The 19,255-nt window shown below is 44.8% G+C and overlaps 2 long non-coding RNA genes across 2 annotated transcripts in view; one reads left to right on the top strand and one right to left on the bottom strand.

Annotated features, from left to right (window-relative positions):
- Positions 1 to 19,255, top strand: part of LOC136400124 (uncharacterized) — a 60,569-nt gene that overhangs the window by 19,264 nt on the left and 22,050 nt on the right. The gene's annotated exons all lie outside the window — the stretch shown is intronic.
- Positions 6,870 to 10,033, bottom strand: LOC136397664 (uncharacterized). The gene is made up of 3 exons (XR_010749891.1): positions 9,862 to 10,033; positions 7,643 to 7,829; positions 6,870 to 7,252 (listed from the first exon to the last, which is right to left on the bottom strand). It is a non-coding gene; the product is annotated as an uncharacterized lncRNA (long non-coding RNA).

Here is a 19,255-nt window from a genome sequence, read left to right on the forward strand (position 1 = left end):
AGAATTTGAAAGCCTGAGCTCTATAAAGTCTGCCTTAAGCGATAGTGAGCGCCTCATCTCCACAATTCTTAAAGGAGGCTCTCTGAGCAACCCCCAGACCAATATCCCAAGAGGCATGCAGAACAGAGGCACCCTTTGCCATCATGACATTGTGGCTCAGAGGACAAGGTTCGCCTGTATTAACTTGCCAGCTCCCCAAATGTGACTACTATCACAGTTTTCCCCTTTAGTCAAAACTAATGAGTCACGATTCAAGTAATGTTTTTCTGTGACTCTAAAACCATTTTGCTTAATGAGGTACTAAGTCTTTATAATTAGGCCCAGAAGGAAATGAGGACGTGGTCCTTAAGAGCAATAATTATTTCAGTTATTTATGGTAATAAAATATTGAAAATAGGAATTCTTCCTCAGAATGCGACTATTTATTCTTTTACATATTGCCTAACAGGCAATTACCCTATTAAGGCAACGTTTTGTTGCTAAAGACATTAATTGAAATGTAAATTAAATGTAAATCAGCTAATTAAATTGATATGTAATGAACTTGTCAGGCCGGCCTCTCTGATCAGATGCATTTCACTAATAAACAAGCATTGTAGCGGGCCCAACACGCTGCTGGGGCGAAGGGTGCCTGAGCGGTTCCCTCCCCAGACCCCGTGAAGAAGGGAGGGGCTACGTTACCCAAATCTCCAGGAAGAAAGAACAGTTCCATCAGGCCCACAGAAACGTGCTTCCCTTCTGATACCTCTCTGGGCCTCTTCTCCGTGGTCGAAGCAGATACAATGGCTTCAGATGCAAAAGCTGGAACACTCCACTCAAACCGGGTCAGAAGCAGGATGAATTTTAGAGTGGCTTTTCCACTTCTCTCTGGTTATTGCTGCTGTGCACTCCTTCCCATGTTGGCTTTAGGCTGATACCTTCTTGGACACAGACACATACAGGCGGGGGTAGGGGGGTGCTGGCTGTGGTTTCTATAATCACCGAAGGGAATACTGAGGCTTGTGCCAGTTAAACCGGGAAAGCTCTGTAGCTGGTATACATTGGTACAGTTGTACCCATTAAAATAGTGAAAGACTATCATACAATTGGTAAAGAGCTATCCCCCCAATAGTTGCTTCTCCTTTATTTATTTATTTTTTTAATTTTTTTTTATTATTTATTTATTTTAGAGAGGAGAGAGAGAGAAGGGGGGAGGAGCTGGAAGCATCAACTCCCACATGTGCCTTGACCAGGCAAGCCCAGGGTTTCGAACCGGCAACTTCAGCATTTCCAGGTCGACCCTCCATCCACTGCACCACCACAGGTCAGGCTTGCTTCTCCTTTAAATGCCTCTCCTCTACCCTGGCCTCCCAGAACTCTGAAGACTAGTCCAAAATTCAGCAAGACAAGGCTTAGTGTCTGACATAAGAGGGGACCTTCAGAACCCTGCTCTGGGACACCTAGTCTGATAGGTCAGTGCCCTTGCTATGCTGGTTGTTAAATATTTTGAAATTTTTTCTCCATATTGAATCACTTCTAACCCAATCCCTGTGATTAGGGAAATGCCATTTACTGATTAGCTACACCTGTTGGCAACAGGAAGCCTTTTTCTTGATTATTCTAGACCCTTCTAAACTGTCAAACGTGAGTGTGCCTCAGAATCACCTGGAAGACTTGGTACATTGCAGACTGCTGGGCCCCGCTCCCGGGGTTCCTGGTTCAGGAGTGGGCCCGGAGACTGTGGTTCTCCCTGGTGCCCAGATGGTGCCGAGGCTGCAAGGCCAAGGACCATACTCAGAGCCCCCGCTCCAGGGCTTTGCCATGCTTGGGAAAATTGAGGACCTATTATTCGAATCATTTTTTTGTGTTGGGTAGTTCAAACCAGGAACCTGGCTGAGAAAAGCTGCTCCAAGCTAGGGGGTCAGCAAACTTATGGGCCACACACCCAATCTGCCCTACCACGTGTTTTTGTAAGTCAAGGTGATTTCAAACCCAGCCATGTCCATTTGTATATGGAGTGTCTATAGCTGCTTCCACGCTGCATTGGCAGTATAGCTGGGGCAGAGATCTTATGACCCACATAGCCGAAAACATTTACTAACTGATTCTCCTTGCAAAACGTTTGCTGGCCCTTGTTCTAGACCAGGGGTCTCAAACTCGCGGCCCTCCGAACAATTTTGTGCGGCCCGCAGACTAATCCACGAAGTTCAAAATATTTTGGATAAAATTAAGTAAGCCTAGGGGCCTACTTGTATTTTTCATTTCTCTAGCATCCTAGCTAGATATTAGCTTAGTTAACAGCAGTTGTGATGCAAACTACAGTTTCTGGTCGTTTTGTGACACTGAGTAAACTGCATGTACGATTGTGCTTGTTGTACTGATTTTTTTTTGTTTTCAACTGCAGTGAGAAAAGTGTTGCGTAACAGTTGCCTTTTGTAGACCTAGTGCGGCCCACCTAACGGCTGTGATCTTGCTCTGCGGCCCACATGCTGAGTTGAGTTTGAGACCCCTGTTCTAGACGAATCAAGGCCCACCTCTTGAGTTGAATGTGGGGGTAGATCTCATCCATTAGCCTGACTGCTACAGGACTGGAGACAAGTGAAATGGACGGAAAAGAAAACAAACCGTGCCTACCAGAGTCCTCATCTGTTAAGTGGGTATAACCTTTGCTCTAAGAAAAGTTTGTTATTTTGCAACCAAGTGATCAAATTGTACACAAGTATTAGCAGAAGCAGAGAGAAGTTTATTGACCATCGAGGATGTGGGTCTGAGGCATAGCTAGATTTATATGCGTACAGTCCCCTTGGGCTATCTCGAAGACCCATGCAACCGCAGACTGAACTCAAATCTGTCTGCAAGTTCCCTCAAGGCATGGGGAAGCTGAGAGCTCCCCTCGGGTTTCTCCTACATACCATGTTCTGGCAAGTGAGACACAGATGGTTTTTATCAACACAAGACATCTGAAAACATTCATTCATCCATCCGTTCACTCATTCACTTAATAGGAAGTTACTGAACACCCATAGTCATTCTATTAAAATAGTGAATTATATTAATTTCATATGTTAAAAACCAAGCTTGCATCCCAGAAATATACCTGACTTGGTCAAAATGCTTCATCCTTTTTATATAGTGCTACATTCCATTTGATAAATTCTTATTAAGAATATATCTGTATTTATAAAAGATATTGGTCTATAGTTTTCTTTCCTTAAAGGTCTCCCACCCCCGTAAATCAGAGTAATATCAGCAACATAAAATGAATTGGGACTTGTTGCCTCCACTTCTATTTTCTGGAAGACTTGGTAGAGATTTCATAATATCTCTTCATTCAGTGTCTGATAGAATTCACCAATGAGACCATCTTGGCCTGAAATGTTTTTGTGGCAAGGTTTTTAACTATAAATTCAATTTCTTTAATAGATATAGAACTATTTGGATGACCTTTTTTTTTTCTCTTGAGTAAGCTTTGGTAGTTTGTGTGTCCATAAACTTTGGGATTTCATTAATTTGTCAAATTTATTGGCATAAAGTAGGTCATAATATTTTCTTATTATCCTTTATCGTTTCTAGATCTGTACTTATATCCTTTTTCATTTCTGTTACTGATAGTTTGTATCTTCTCACCTTTCCTTTTCCTGATGAGTCTAGCCAGAATTTTACTGATTTATTGATTCTTTTTAAAGGACCAGCTTTAGGGGACAAAAGGATTATTCACCTGGTTACCGTGTGCCACCACAACTGAAAGTGGACATGTGGGAATGCATCCTAGGGGACTGGTGCCAATGCGGTTGGAGATGGTAGTTGAACGTAAGTGTGGATAAGAGAGATTTCATCAAATGGGGGTGTTAACCTGTGACTGAGGACTTACCATCTGAAAAGACACCTGAAACCAGTCCTGGCATGCTGCCCTATGGTTCCTTTAGTCTTGAACACACACACACACACACACACACACACACACACACACACACACACACACACACATATGACAGCCTACAGTAAATGAGGAAGGATTCCAGAACAGCCCTGGCAAAGTATCAAAAAGGCTTGAGGGGCCTTGATTGACTAGTGTATAGACTGTCACACTTGCTCACTATATTGGTGACATCGCAGTAAACAAACCTGAAGAACAGGATATGTCCAGTAGTCCGAATGCCCTGGTAGACACGTATGCTGGAGCAGACCAGGTAGCCACAGTCGGTTAGTTGGGGTTGGGTGTTCAGGAAAAGGCTTTCTGAGGAGGATGCGTGTAAGCAGTAACCAAGGGTATGAACGGCTAGTGTTATAACCCTAAATCCAAATCAATATGGCATGTTTGAGAAACAGGAAGAAAGCCAATGTGGCTGGAGAATAGAGGACAAGGGGGACTGTACTGGGAGTAGAGGTATGAGAGATGCTTAGTGACCTTGTCACATAGGGGTGTAGGTGACAAGCTAAGATGTGCAAATTCAATCGACCCATTGGAAACTATTTTTGATCTAAGGGTGGTGAGGAAAAAGTGAAGGGCTTTCTGCAGGGGAATGAGGTTTCAGTCTATTCAGGTTGCTACAATAAAATTCCAGAAAGTGGGTGGGAGAGGATGTAGAAACGAGATTTATTCTTGTAGTTCTAGAGAGGCTGAGAAGTCAAAGATCAGGATCTTAGCACATTTGGTGTCTGATGAACTCTTCCTCTTTGGCGGCTGTGTCCTCACATGGTGGAAAGAGATGAGGGAGCTCTGTGGGTTCTCTTTTATAAGAGCACTAATCCCATTAATGAGGGATCCACCCTTATGATCTAATCACCTCCCAAAGACCTCACCTCGTAACACCATCCCATTGGGCTTTACCATCAACACATGACTTTGGGGGGAACATAAGCATTCAAGATGTAGCAGAGGACATGACTCATGTTTTGTTTTATTTATAAAAAGCATTTTAAGCCTGACCTGTGGTGGCGCAGTGGATAAAGCGTTGACCTGGAAATGCTGAGGTCGCCGGTTCGAAACCCCGGGCTTGCCTGGTCAAGGCACATATGGGAGTTGATGCTTCCAGCTCCTCCCCCCGTCTCTCTCTGTCTCTCTCCCTCTCTCTCTCCTCTCTAAAATGAATAATAAATAAATAAAAATAAAATAAATAAAATTAAAAAATTAAAAAAAAAAAAAAAGCATTTTAAGCCCTGGCCGGTTGACTCAGTGGTAGAGCATCAGCCTGGTGTGCAGGAAACCCAGGTTCGATTCCTGGCCAGGGCACACAGGAGAGGCGCCTGTCTGCTTCTCCACCCCTCCCCCTCTCCTTCCTCTCTGTCTCTCTCTTCCCCTCCCGCAGCCAAGGCTCCATTGGAGCAAAGTTGGCCTGGATGCTGGGGATGGCTCTATAGCCTCTGCCTCAGGTGCTAGAGTGGCTCTGGTTGCAACGGAGCAGCACCCCAGATGGGCAGAGCATCGCCCCCTGGTGGGCATGCTGGGTGGATCCCGGTCGGGTGCATGCAGGAGTCTGTCTGACTGCCTCCCCGTTTCCAACTTCAGAAAAATACAAGAAAAAAAAGCATTTTGGTTTGTATGGAGAATGGGCGGCTGGGGAGTGGAGGTGAAATGGGGTCCCGTTAGGAGGTTTTGCATTCACACAGACTGGAGATGATGGTGGCTTGGTTAAGGTGGCTCTAATGGAGATGGAGAGAGGTGGATGAATTTGGGGCATATTTTGTAGGTCTATTAACGTATTAGATATGAAGGATCAAAAAAGGCATCAGGAGTAGCAACAAAATGTTTGGCCTGAGCAACCAGGCCACTACCTTTTGCAAGGATAGGAGGATGATATTTGGGGCAGGGATTAAAAAATGTGGAAATCAAAAATTATGTTTAAGTTGGAGATGCCTGGTAATCAAGGGACTATGTGAACCTGAATTTCGGGAATGGTGTTAGGCTAGAGACAGGATCTGGAATTGTTTGCACAACTGATGAGTGTCAAAGCTGCATTTTGTGGCTGAGGAACATTTAGACAGTTGGAGATGGTGTCTTCATGTCTAAGTGCTTAGGCTTTGAAGTCAGTCTGGAGTGAGTTTGAATCCTCTCCCTACCACTTATTAGTGATGTGGCGGGTCTTGGCCATGTCACTCTTTGTGTCTCCAACTCTTTATCTATGAAATGGGTACAACAGTACTTTCTTTCAGGGTTGTAGAGATGATTAATAGCCTATGTACATCTCCTGGCATTAGTAATAGTAGATGTTGGAGACATTGGCTCCATCATTCAACTAGTGAGAGCTACTTGAATTATAGCCTTAGTAGAAATGCTGATTTTACTAACCCAATTCTTTGTTTAACTCATGTTAAATGTGTGTGTGTGTATATCTACTGCTCACAAAAATTAGGGGACCAGGGAACGTGCAGATACTCCAGTACTTTCAGCCTTTTTCTGTGTGTGTATTTTTCCAAAGTGAGAAGTGGGGAGAAGGGAAGGCAGACAGACAGACTCCTGTATGCAACCAACTGGGATCCACCCAATATGCCCACTAAGGGACATTGCTCAGCCCCTCTGGCACGTTGCTCTGCTGTAACTGGAGCCATTCTAGCACCTGAGGTGGAGGCCATGGAGCCGTCCTCAGTGCCCTGGCCAACTTTGCTCCAATGGCACCTTGGCTGCAGGAGGGGAAGAGAGAGATAGAGAGGAAGGAGAGGAGGAAAGGTGTAGTAGCAGATGGGCACTTCTCCTGTGTGCCCTGGCTGGGAATTGAATTCAGGAGTTCCACATGCCAGGCTGATGCTCTACCACTGAGCCAACCAGCCAGGGCCTCAGCCTTTTTATAATGCATTTTCACCAATGAAATATAAGTTGGTTTTGCATCTCATTTGCATAATCAAACAACTTTCTTTGACTTGTCATTTGCTTTTCTGATGTTATTGTTGAATAAAAAAAATCAAATACTTCTTTTTTTATTGTTTCATATTCATTTTGAAATATCCCCTAATTTTTGTAAGCAGTGTATGTTATAAATTATATAAGCCTGCCTAGGGTTGAGGTACAGTATAGAAATCTTGGTGTAGGTCTCTGCCACACAATGGCTCTGTGCTCCTAATTTACATTTGCTTTCCAGTGGTTGGTAAAGCTATAAAATATCTTCAGTGTTTTGAACCCAATGGTTTGATGTCAGCCAGACCAGGGTTCAAATCTTCTGTTCCTCTTGACCTTATCCTTAAGTATGAACTTCAGTCAGCAGGAGGGCTCCAGTGATACTGACTTCCCATCTGTAACCTCATTGGCATGAGCAGCCCACATCAGCTTCTTCAGGATCTGCATATTTAATAAATATGTCAACTGGCATCTTTGTCATTTTTACTTTAATGCAGCTCGTCAGGAGCTTAGCATTGAGGAGCCCTTGAGTTTGAAGCTTATGGAGCAATTAAGCTTCCTCCTGGGAGACTGCAGACCTAGAGACTGTCAGTGCATGGAGATGAGCAACTATGTGTTTGTTTCCCGCTTGCCAGAAAAATGGAACATTCTGAGTTCATCGAGGACTTACTCTTTATGTCACTGAGTCGTGTGTACATTGCATATTATGTAATTGATTTAGAAAACTACTCCTTGAATAAACTCAGGGAACTGGCCATCTTCTATTAATTTCTTTTGATTAGTTATCATCAGGAAAGCTCTAATAGTCTGCCTGATGTTGCTCCTACTCACCTGATGGGAATGGTCAGCAATGCCGAACCAACAATGGCCTTGCTGCTAATCATAGCATTGACACATCCATGCTGCCATCTCATGATGGTGCGTTGAGTCAGACATGACAGGTAGTATGATCCCCAACAGATCCTGAGGCTCAGCGAGATGAAGTGACTTGCCCAAAGCTACAGGAAGGTTTGTTGCTCTGCAAAGCCAGGTCATTAAAGGTAAGGACTCTGCAGTTAGGCATATCTACATTCAAATCCCAGTTTTGATAGGTGCTAGCTACGTGACTGACATGAGTGGCCCTGGTCATTTTCCACCCTTATCCCATCACCGTCATCAATGCAGGGAATGCTGCCCAACTTCTAACTGCCAGCACCTACATTTATGTGGCTGCCAGAGCCTGCTTTGCCCCCTCCCCCACATCAATACAGAAGTCACAGAGAATTAAGGATCCTTGGGCGCAACCTCAACCAAGACTAAATGGAGTTGGTGAAAAATACCAGTATCCACATCCCTCCACTGGGATGACTCTGAGACATGAGGGCACTGGCTCCCTGAGTTTGTCTCCCAGGATTAAGTTCAGGTTATCCATGGTAGTAACTTGCTGAATAACAAACATTTCATTGGCTGCCCCACCTCTTTGGTTAATTTTCCCATTTCCCTACTTTTTCTTGAGAGTTCTTCTTAAATAAATCCCTTGCTGCCTGACCTGTGGTGGCGCAGTGGATAAAGCGGCAACCTGGAAACACTGAGGTTGCCGGTTCAAAACCCTGGGCTTGCCTGGTCAAGGCACATATGGGAGTTGATGCTTCCTGCTCCTCCCCCTTCTCTCTCTCTCTCTCTCTCTCTCTCTCTCTCTCTCTCCCCCTCTCTATAATGAATAAATAAAATCTTTAAAAAAAAATCCCTTGCACTTGGGTCCTTATTTCAGGGCCTGTGTGTTGGGGATCTAAACTAAGACAGTGACCTTGGACAACTCATTTAACTCCTCTCTGACTCTCAGTTTCCTCATTTGTAAAAGAGAATCTGTGTAGTACTCACTTCAGGTTTATAGGAAAGTTTAAAGGACATAATGCCTCTGAAAAGTTTTGCACAGTTCTGTTCACACCAGCAAAATTTATAATAGCAAACAATGAGAAATGATCAAAATGTCCAGTAAGAGGGAAATGGGAAAATAAATTAGGTTTTATCTGTATGGTAGAATATTACATGATCATTAAAATTAATGATTTCAAAGAATATTCAATGACATGGAAAATTATACATGAAAACAATATATTACACAATCTACCTGGGGAACTTGGTGAGGGAAAATATCTAAAATGTAAATATAAGTTACCTCAATTTCTTTAAAAAATGTATTAAAATACGCTAAAAGTCATTCATCTTTTAATAGTATGTTATTTTCTTTATTTTTTTATGTTTTTAAAATTTTGAAATTTTCTAAACAATACTATGTTCATAATGAGGAAAAAGGAAATGTTACTTATAGAAATTAATCTTAACTTTAAGACTTCACTGCAGTAAAAAATAGAGAGGCCTAAAAATGTATAAAATCTCAATTTGTTTTTGTTTTCCTTTCTCCTGGTTAAATGCACTAATTATTAAAAGGAGATTCAGCTTTTATGCAATGTCAAAGTGGACAGCAAGTAAGGGCACAGCTTTGCAAAGGCTTAAAGACTATCTAAATTCAGGCTACTCACCCTCTTTCCTCACAATTGCAGTTTGGCTGCATCTCTGGCTCCTATTTGTACTTGCTTCTGTCAGCAGGTCCAGCGTGGATACCCATTTGGCCCAGATCACTTGATTTAGCTCTAGATTCATTTCTTTTGAGAATTCCATGACTTACCTGCCCCTGCTCCATGTTTATCACTTCTGTACATCAAAATCTATCTGCACCCAATCTCCTCCAACCTCAATTTACCCCTACATTTGTAGGCAGAAATTATTGTTACAAGGGAAAAGACCCATCCACCCATCCATAGGCCCAGCTGTCCATCCATTCATCCATCCATCCATCCATCCATCCTTTCATCTAATAAATAATCACTAGGTGTAAAACTCTGTGCATGCACTATTCTAGATTCTTGGGATGCAGAGTGGACTCAGACACTGTTCCAACCAAACTTCCCAGCTGGGGGTAAGCAAAGACAATGCACTTATGTCTCACTCAACCATCCTGCAGCCATGTTTAGCAGACCCTGGGCTGCCTGCCACAGATCTCAGCTCACCTTATTTCAGCACTGCTGTCGTGGACAGTTCCATACACTTGGCCAGTGTCCCAGCGTCCCAGCATCCCAGCACCATTTTTCAGGTGGATCTCAAATGCTTGGAGGATCAGCCTTGCAGAGAAGCAACCAGGAAGTGAAGGGGAATTTACACCCCAAAAGGCAACCCTCAGTTGTCTCCCTGCTCCATGGGAGACAACTCTGAGGAGTGTTATTTCACCATTTCTAAGAAAGTCCCTAGGAGGATTGAGATCCCTTTCCTCTCAGAGGTAATAAGCTCATCAACACACTCTTTACTGATTTCCTCTCTGCTCTGTCTCACTTTTGACTCTCCCTTACTTCCGCTTCTAAGTTATCACCTGGCAAACAAGCTGCCTGTGCTTAGTTCCTTGCCCTAGTCTCTGCGTTTGGAAGAACCCAAGCTAAGATCCATGGCAGGCATTATGAATAAAGAATAAATGACTGACTGAATGAATGAATGGATGAATGAATGAATGAATTAATTAATTAATTAAGAAATACTGATGGTATTATAAAGAGAGGAGAGGACACTGTTAGAGGTGGACAAATGACCATTTGCTGTTGATGAAGAAATACCCTATTACCTATCTCATTATTCATTTACAATAAGGGATTCTAGCTTCCCAGTGTACATGCCAGCATGTTGGCTTGACTGACTACCTTAAAAATACTGAGCCTAAGAGGAATGTGGATGTGACTAAAAATAATAGATACCCTTGAAGGGATACTTCCATTTGCTACAGACTTTATTTACATCATGTCATTTATTTTTCACAAAACTCCTATGACCTAGGAAGTAATTAACCCTATTTTATAAGTGAGGAAACTGAGGTTTATACAGGGGGCTTGAGATCACATGGCAGCAGAGCTGGATCTGTCAGAGAGCAGAGACCACACTCTTGTGCCCACCTGTCTACACAAGTTTATTACAGCAGCCAGTCAGGGACCTACTTCTCCAGATGCTTGGCAAGCAGTTTATAATGCACACCCTCAGTCTTCTCTGAAGGTCTAGGGCAGCCACAGCAGGTAGGTCTGTGCAGTAAGATATAGTAAATAACACACAAGTCTATTTGTTACTGTTAACCAAACACTTAAGATAAAACACTGCTTTATTTATTGCCTGGCAGCTCAAGGGCGTTCTGTGGTGTCTATTGCACTGTGACGTTAATTAGGTCCATAGCACCGCACCTTCTGTACACAATGTTCGCCGTGTCACTCGCCGGTGTCATCTCTCCAGTGGACTCTGGTTCAGCATCAGGTCTGAGGACAGAGAGAATCTTTGGGAAGCCGGCATCACCACCAGTGTTGCTGAGCTGAGTATGAAAATTTACTAACTAGACATTTTGCCCTTAGCGTTAGGACCTGAAAACCTGCCATGCTTTTCAAGGTGGGCATAAGACCATCCTTCAGCATAGGCAACTGGGTAGGGAAGGGCCCTAGAATCCCAAAATGGCACAACTGTAGGAGCCCTTGATGATCACCTACTTCGACAGGTGCATTTTGTGGATGAGCAAAGGGGATTAGAGAGGAGAGTGACTTTTCTAAAGTTTTATAAATGCTAGTAAACTGGGATTAAATTCTAGATAATTTTGCTTCTAGTTAAAGCTCTCTGTAACAGATCATTTTGAGGACCCAGTCCTTTGCCCTCAGCCCCCTCCTACTGTGTGTCTGTGGAACAGATACATGCAGAGAACACTGGTTCCTTCTCTTTGCTACATCCATTTACCCTGAAGATCCTAAAAGCAATCCCATGAGTTAGGAAAGGAATAATTTTTTTATAGGTTTAAATTATTTTATTTATTTATTCATTTTAGAGGAGAGAGAGAGAAAGAGAGAGAGAGAGAGAGAGAGAGAAGGGGGGAGGAGCAGGAAGCATCAACTCCCGTATGTGCCTTGACCGGGCAAGCCCAGGGTTTCAAACCGGCGACCTCAGCAGTCCAGGTTGACGCTTTATCCACTGCGCCACCACAGGTCAGGCAGGAATAATTTTTTATTTCATCCTGCAGGTGAGGATATTGAGGTTCAAAGAGGGACGATGACAGCAGCTGAATCAGACTTAATTTCAGGCTTTGGGGTTAGCATTCTTTCTAACAGACCACACAGCCTGCCTAAGGACCAATGAACAAGTGAACAAAATAATGAATGAATAGACAAGTGAATGAACTTTGAAAAGAACAAATGAAGGCATGAGTGATGAACAAGATTTAATTTTGAAAGTCCCCCCCCCCGTGTATTTGCATTTCATTTAAAAGTGTTAAGCCTACCTCCCCCTACCCCTGAACCAGAGCAATAAAGTGTTCCCTCACAATCCTCACCCTCTCCTCTGACCACCACCCAGAAATCAGCCTAGTTCAGAGCAGGCCCTCAGTGAGTGCTTCTAAAGTTGAACAGGAATGAGCATTCCAGAACCAGGGCCTTTACCTGTCCAGGAGCAGGATGGAGAGGTGCCAGGGACTTAGGCTGAGCATCCTCTCCCTTCATAACCACACCACGGTTGCTTTTTTATTTTTTTTAACCTTTAATCAAGAAGAGCTTGAAGAAGGAGAAAGAGAAAAAGACAGATAGGAAACAATGGCTGAGATACAGGAAAGAGAACTAAACCCGAGATCACCTGCTGACAGAGTCAGGACAAGGGGCTCTTTGTGAGCTTTCCACGCCGAGGGATGGGCCAGGATGGAACTAGCATCAGCCTTCACTGGTAGGGGAGGAGGACAGGTGGCCCTGACAACCTGCTGGGCACGGTCCAGGGAGGCTGGGCAGAGGTGACCCATTAATATGGATGAGGTGTCAGGAGAGCAGGTAGAATCTCAAACAGAAACTGCGCCTAGGACCTCTGACTAGGAGCTGAAGTGAGAATGTGCTTAGAATCGATGACGATCTGTCATTTAATACTCAGTGGCACGCACACAAATACATTCACATCTACACAAACTTATGCATGTTCACGCTCAAGTATAAAGAAGTTACTCGTGAAAGCCTCATACATAATGCAAATATACTCGTGTCCACACCCACCCACCCACTCACACACACTCAAATCTATAGTCAATGATCATAGTCAATGATCCCTCCCCTCCCCCCACAGCCTCTCCTCAGCCCTGTCCTCTGTCTCCCTCCCATGGATGCTCTTAGCCTTAAAGTTTGACAGCTTCATATACGGGCCTGCGCACTCGGTTTGCTCTACTCTGCCCAGCAGTTTAAGGGCTTGCCCTTGTTTATAAACTTCCAGAGGCAGGACAAGGAGGAGCGGTGCCAGGCTCACAGAAATGTTCGGCTCTGAGCAGCCATTCTCATCTTCCCTCCTGTCAGCAGTAGCAGCAGCAATACCTGCACGATCCCACTGAACGGCTGTCCTCTGCCTGGCCTTGGCCTGGCCCTGGGATCTGAGCAATGAGTAACACTGGGTTTTGCCGTCTCTAATCCTCTTGCCCCAAGAGCAGTGCAAAGCTGAGTTGGGAAGACAAAGCTGATGCACAGGGAAAACAAAATGCCAAAGTCACTTCCAAGAGACAAAGGAGATGTTTAGACAAGAGATCTCTTAGAAGCTCAGAGGAAGAGTTATCGATGAAGACTAGGAAGTCAGGGAAGACTTCCTGGAAGAGGGGTCTTGACAGATAGGTAGAAATTGGTGCAGCATAAAGGAATGAAAAGCACTTGACAAACACAAGATATTTAATACATTTGGTTGGATGATAATGACAAAACCATCCAGGTCAAAGGCAAAGAATGAACCAAGGTGGGACCTTTATGAGATCTCAGAAGAAAGGAAGAAAATACAGGGAACTACTTTTCAAAAAACTATACTTTTCCATTCATCCTTTCATCAGATCCTCACAATACTCTGGGGAGTAGCTTGCCTAGGGATTATGTCATCGTATCAAAGAGTAAGAACCTGAAACCAGTTGAAGCTCTGGGGTGAGATTTACTCCGTGTCACGCAGCCAGGCAGTATCGGCGCTGGCGGCAGAACCCAGTTTCCTCACGGCCACACCTTTAAGTCCTGTAGCTTTACAATATGAACCTGATGGAGTGAGCAGGGTAGGAAGGAACTTGGGGTGGAGTGAGACGAAATCTTTGGGATCTTTTTAGCAGGTAAACTCCCTCTCACCAGTGACCTGCTTTATAACGCAGGCCTCCGCGGCGCCATCCCATCCTGCTCTCCCTGCAAAACATCTCTCTTGCCCTCTGTCTGTTAAGACAATCTCTTCTTGGCTGTTATAATTCAAAAGAAGAGACTCAGGCCTGGAGGACGTGCGGGGACATCCAGCTGCAGAGGAGACAATCTGGAGCAGGCTCCAGGGAACACAGCAAAATGAGGTCGAGTACAGAAACAAATGTGGACCAGTGAGCAACCTGAGGCACAGGCTTTTTATAACCAGGGTTAAATATTCACTGTCAGCCTTAGGACTGGCCACAAACTGGCAGAGGGAGAATGAAAAGAATGCCAGTCACTGACTGGGGGCTGGTCACCTCCAGGTTGCACTTGGGATTTGGGCCTTTGGACAGACTATTTCAGCTCCCTGAGCTTCTGTTTCCGAATTAGGGGAAGGAAGAGCATGATTCCTGCTGCACAGGGCTGTGGTGAGGATTATAGGAGACCAGGGAAGATAAGGCAGCCAGGGCCGGGCCCGGAGCCCCGCGGGGACTCAGCCTGGCAGAGAGGCGGCAGCGGCAGCGGGACTGGCCGTAGGTTAGCAGCAGCAGTAGGAGCAACAGCCGTAGGCGGGTCAGGGCCAGTAGCCATAGCACCCACAGTAGTATTGGCAGTACTAGTAGGAGTCGTCAATGCTTTGGGAAGATCAGTCTACAATTAAAGTCCCGTCATTAGAATGAGCTCAGGATGAAACTTTGGATTTGAGATTCAGCCATTCTTTCTTTTATTCTGCTGCGTTTCCTAGTGCTCCGACATGTCTGGAACCGTGTTAAATGCCGTGAGAGGTCGAGAGAGGAATAAAGCCCCCATCTCTACTCTCGAGGAAATTCAGTGATAGTGGGGAGGAGACAGTTACCTGAGGGAAATAATAGCTAAATAGATAAGTAAGCAAAGTGCTGGGGGCGACAAGAAATGGAAGCAGTTAATCACAACTGAAGAGACTGGGGAGGGTGTCATGAAGTCGGCATGTCTGAGCTAGGCCTTGGAGGATGAGAACGACTTTCTTTAGCGGAGAGGAGTAGAGACGGTGGGTGGATATGAGAGACATCTAGCAGGCAGAACCTGCAGACCGTGGCAATTGATCAGAAGAGAGGTGTGAAAGACACAGAAGCAGGATGATACCGGGCTCCTGGCCTGCACAATGGATCTGAAGAGGTGCTGGAAACACGGGGTCTGCCTTTACAGAGCTCCGGCAAGCTCTCTGGGGAGAGAGAGAATGGGGCAGCAGGGGAGCACTTGGAGGCATGGCTGTCATGAGGGGCTCGTGCAGCGAACCAGGCGGGAGATGGTGCGGAGTGGAAAGGGGGGAGCACACGGAAAGGTGTGAGGAAGGGAGATGCACAATCCTGCCAATGAGTATTATTTCCCCATTTTAAAGACAGGGAAAGGGAACTCTGCTTTAAATGATTCGCAAGCAAGTGGTGGACCAGAATTGAAAACTCTACCTGATTCTAAAGTGACCCCCATATAGAGTGAGAAGGCAGAAGTCTCACAGAGGCAGAGGCAGAGGCAGTGGGCGTGGGGACTGGCTGCGTGGGGAGAGGAAGTTAAGACAATGGCAAAGTCTCCAGCTTGGGCAAAAAGAGACATTAACCAAGACAGCTGATGCTATGCAGAGAAGCATATTGGGACTTAAGACTGATGGGGGTCAGCCAAAAATAAACTTCCGGTCTTTGAGGGACACGTACAATTTAAGCATTAAGCGCTGTAACAGGAGCCATAAAAATAACTTTCCAAACTGGTCAGGCTCAGCATTGAGGTTTGGGGTTGAGCCCAGAAGCAGGGGTGTGGCAGACTCAGACTTGCGCCCGGGTTCTGTCCTAGTTATTTTCCAGGCATGGGGCAAGGGGCTTAATCACACTGATCTCAGTTTCTTCACCTGCAAGATGGAAAAAAAGTGAGCCCTTCCTGGCATGCACCTGTGTTTGGTGAGAGATGGAAGAGCAAATAAAGGTGACAGTGCTTCAGGGAAGTCCTGAGTTGCAGCCGGCCAAGCATACCCATTGGTATGAAAAGTTCATAGAGTCTATCCCTGAGAAACTGTGTGCCCATCAAAAGTAACATAGAAAGAGTCTCATAAATCCTGCTAAGATTTGTTTGTTGTTAAATAAAGACACAGTATCTTGGAGAACATATGTCCCCCTCTCATTTTAGTCTTGTCAACTCTGCCTCAACTCAGGTTTGGTGAACGTTGTGTCCAACACTGTCTACCTATCTGTTCAGAGCCCCAATTTACAAAACATTTTTCTTCTCCTTCGAAGGCTCAGGGCCTTTGGACTATCATCAACATTGGATCATCGCACACTCAGTGAGCACAGGCTCGGATAAGCACCAAAGCCATAAGGATGAATAAGACCTAGGTTCCTGGCCTGACACTGATCCCCACTGTGTGACTGTCATTTTTCTGATCACTCCTCTCACTCCTGTCCTCAGGAAAGGTTCACACTTTTGTCTGCATTTCATCTGGGAGTAAAAATGTCTTTGGTTTCAAGAAAAGGGATTTTTAAACCTAGTTAACAAATGCGTGTGCAGGGTGGGGGTAGTTTGGGACAGAGTTCTACTCTATACCAGGTATTTTATAGATGTTATTATATTTTTTAAAACAGCTTTAACTGTGGTATAAATATACAAAAGCGGGACATATTTAACATACACACTTGGATGAGTTTGGACATATGCAAATACCTGTGAAACCATCACTATAATCAAGGTAGTATATACACTCATCATCTCCAAGTTTCCTTCTGCTTTTCTGTTATTGTTGGGATTTTTTTTGTCTTCTGTTATTGTTAAAAACACTTAAAATGAGATCCAGTGTCTTACCAAATGCTAAAGTGCACAACACAGTATTAACTACAGGCACTACACTGTACAGAGATTTTATTATATTTAATAACTGTGGGGGGTAGAAACTATCATTCCCATTTTACAGATGAAAATCCTGAGGCTTAAAGTGGTTAAAGTATTTGCCCAGAGCCATTCAGGCAGTTAATAGAAGAGCTGGGACTTGGTTTCAGTTTGTCTGACTTTTTAAACCCAGGCTGTTTTCAATTACATCATAATGTCTCCCCTATTCTGTCTGCCCTGGTGCCTCACTGGCTGAACTGAGTCAGGAGGAAATGAACCTCTTGTTTTGGTGCCCTGGCAAGTGCTCAGAAAGCAGGGCCCAGAGGAAGAATTCTGAAGGACAATTGAGGGACGCAGTGGGCTCAGCTCACACACTCCAGAAAGAGGGAGTGGTAAGGAAGCTGAACTGGGTTATCTGCCTGGGTCAGTAACCCCGAGGGTGCAGAATGGGCCCAGCGGTGATGACCTTGCTGAGCTTCCAGGGCTCCTAGAAGATCGAGAAGCCTCAGCATGTTAAGTGATAAAGAGACCTCTTGCCCAAACCCTGCCCTGCTGGAGTGCCCAGCAGGAGCTCAGACAGGCATGTGGAAGTTAGATGAGAAGAAAGCAGGGTTTCAGCGGCAAGTGCTAAAATGTCCTGAAATCCTTTCTCAGACCCCCAGCCTGGACACTCAGGTGCTCCCTTCCTCTCCCCGCCCCTAACTCCCTCTAAGTGATGCCAGTGTTTACTTGTTATTCTAATTTCACCCATTTTCCTGGACACACGGAGAAGGCCCAGCGTAGAGTGGTGGAAAGGGAGCTGGGTTTGCATCCACATTCTCAATAGCCATGTGAATGAAAACAAAACATTTTGCCTTTAGGGGTCTCAGTTTTCTCACCTGGGAAATGGACAAAATAATACCTCAAGGGACTGTTGGGAATATCAAATAAGGCAATGGATGCAAAGGCCTCTAACACAATGCGTGGCACATAGTAAATGTTCAATAAGTATTTGTAGATGTATGAATTGATGTTCAACAAATGTTAATCGCTCCAGACTTCCAGGGTTGGCACTGCTCTTACAACTTAGGACAATGAGTAGGGTCCTCTTAGGCAAGTCTCAGGCACGTCATTGAATTACAGCCAAAGGAGGCCCCTCATTCCTGTGCTGCTCTCCCATTCAAAGGCAATAGGAAAAACTAGTTAAAGGCCCCCCACTGCTCCTGCTAAGCTAACAACATCGTCATCAGGGCAGGTGACCTCGACTCTACTGTGGCTTCAGCATAAGAATATAAGAGACCTCCTGCTTGTCTATTTCAGTTTTTGAGGCTAAACAGACCGTCAGTTTTGTCTCTGAGTCTCTGGGCCGATGCAGAAAAAACTGGCATTGTTCATGAAGAGTTGTGTGAGAGCATGTCCCTCTCCTCTCCACCCTTTCTTTTTTGTACAATTTTCTCTCTCTTTCTCTCTCTCCTCTCTCTCTCTCTCTCTCCCTCCCTTTCTCTCTCCCCCCTCTCTCTCTCTCTCTCTCCTCTCTCTCTCTCTCCCTCCCTTTCTCTCTCCTCTCTCTCTCTCTCTCTCTCTCTCTCTCTGTCTCCAGAACATTAGTTGGTAGTAGGTTCTATGCACTTGTGGCTCTAGCCTGAGAAGGAAGAGAGGCTAGAGCACCCCCTGCTGGGTCTGGGTGGGCGAGTAGCTTCTGCCTAGTTCGCCTTTAGGGTTGGCGCTGTCCTCCACCTCAGTGCTGAAACCCTTCCCCTCTAATTTGAGACTACGGCTGTGGTCTGGTCCAAAAAAGTTAGGGAGTTGCTGAGCAGGCCAAAGTCACAGGGAGGTCCACTGGACACCCATCCTTTCTTGGTCAGGCCTTCCCTTTCTACTCTGCCCATGTGTAGAAGCAGACAGTGCTATTGCAAAAACATCCTACAACCTTTATAGCTATGCATTTTTTTCCTCTAAAGAAATGCTAAATGTTAGTATGCTGTAATATGCTAAATGTTATATGCTGTAATACAGACACATTTAATGCACTTGTGCAGCATTAAAAGTTACTTTTCAAATGTACACTCCATTCTCTGACATCAGTTATGTAACCTCCTGCCTCAGGTCATTTTTCTCAGATTGATAGACTAGGAGGTGACGTCTCAGAGCATCCAGCATCCACTAAAGTCAGAGCCTCCCACTTCTTCCATGACAAATGTTTTTCGTACTCTGCTTGCATATCTCTGGTGATGGGGAGCTCACTGTTTCCATGGTAGCCTATCCAGTGACTGGTAACTCTATCCATTAGAAAGGTTTTCTCTCTCTTTTTTTTTTTTTTTTTTTGAGAGAGAGACAGAGAGAGGGACAGACAGAGAGGGATGGGGAGAGCTGAGAATTATCAATTCATTACAGCACC

Source organism: Saccopteryx leptura, chromosome 3, assembly GCF_036850995.1.
Source record: "Saccopteryx leptura isolate mSacLep1 chromosome 3, mSacLep1_pri_phased_curated, whole genome shotgun sequence".
NCBI lineage: Eukaryota > Metazoa > Chordata > Mammalia > Chiroptera > Emballonuridae > Saccopteryx > Saccopteryx leptura.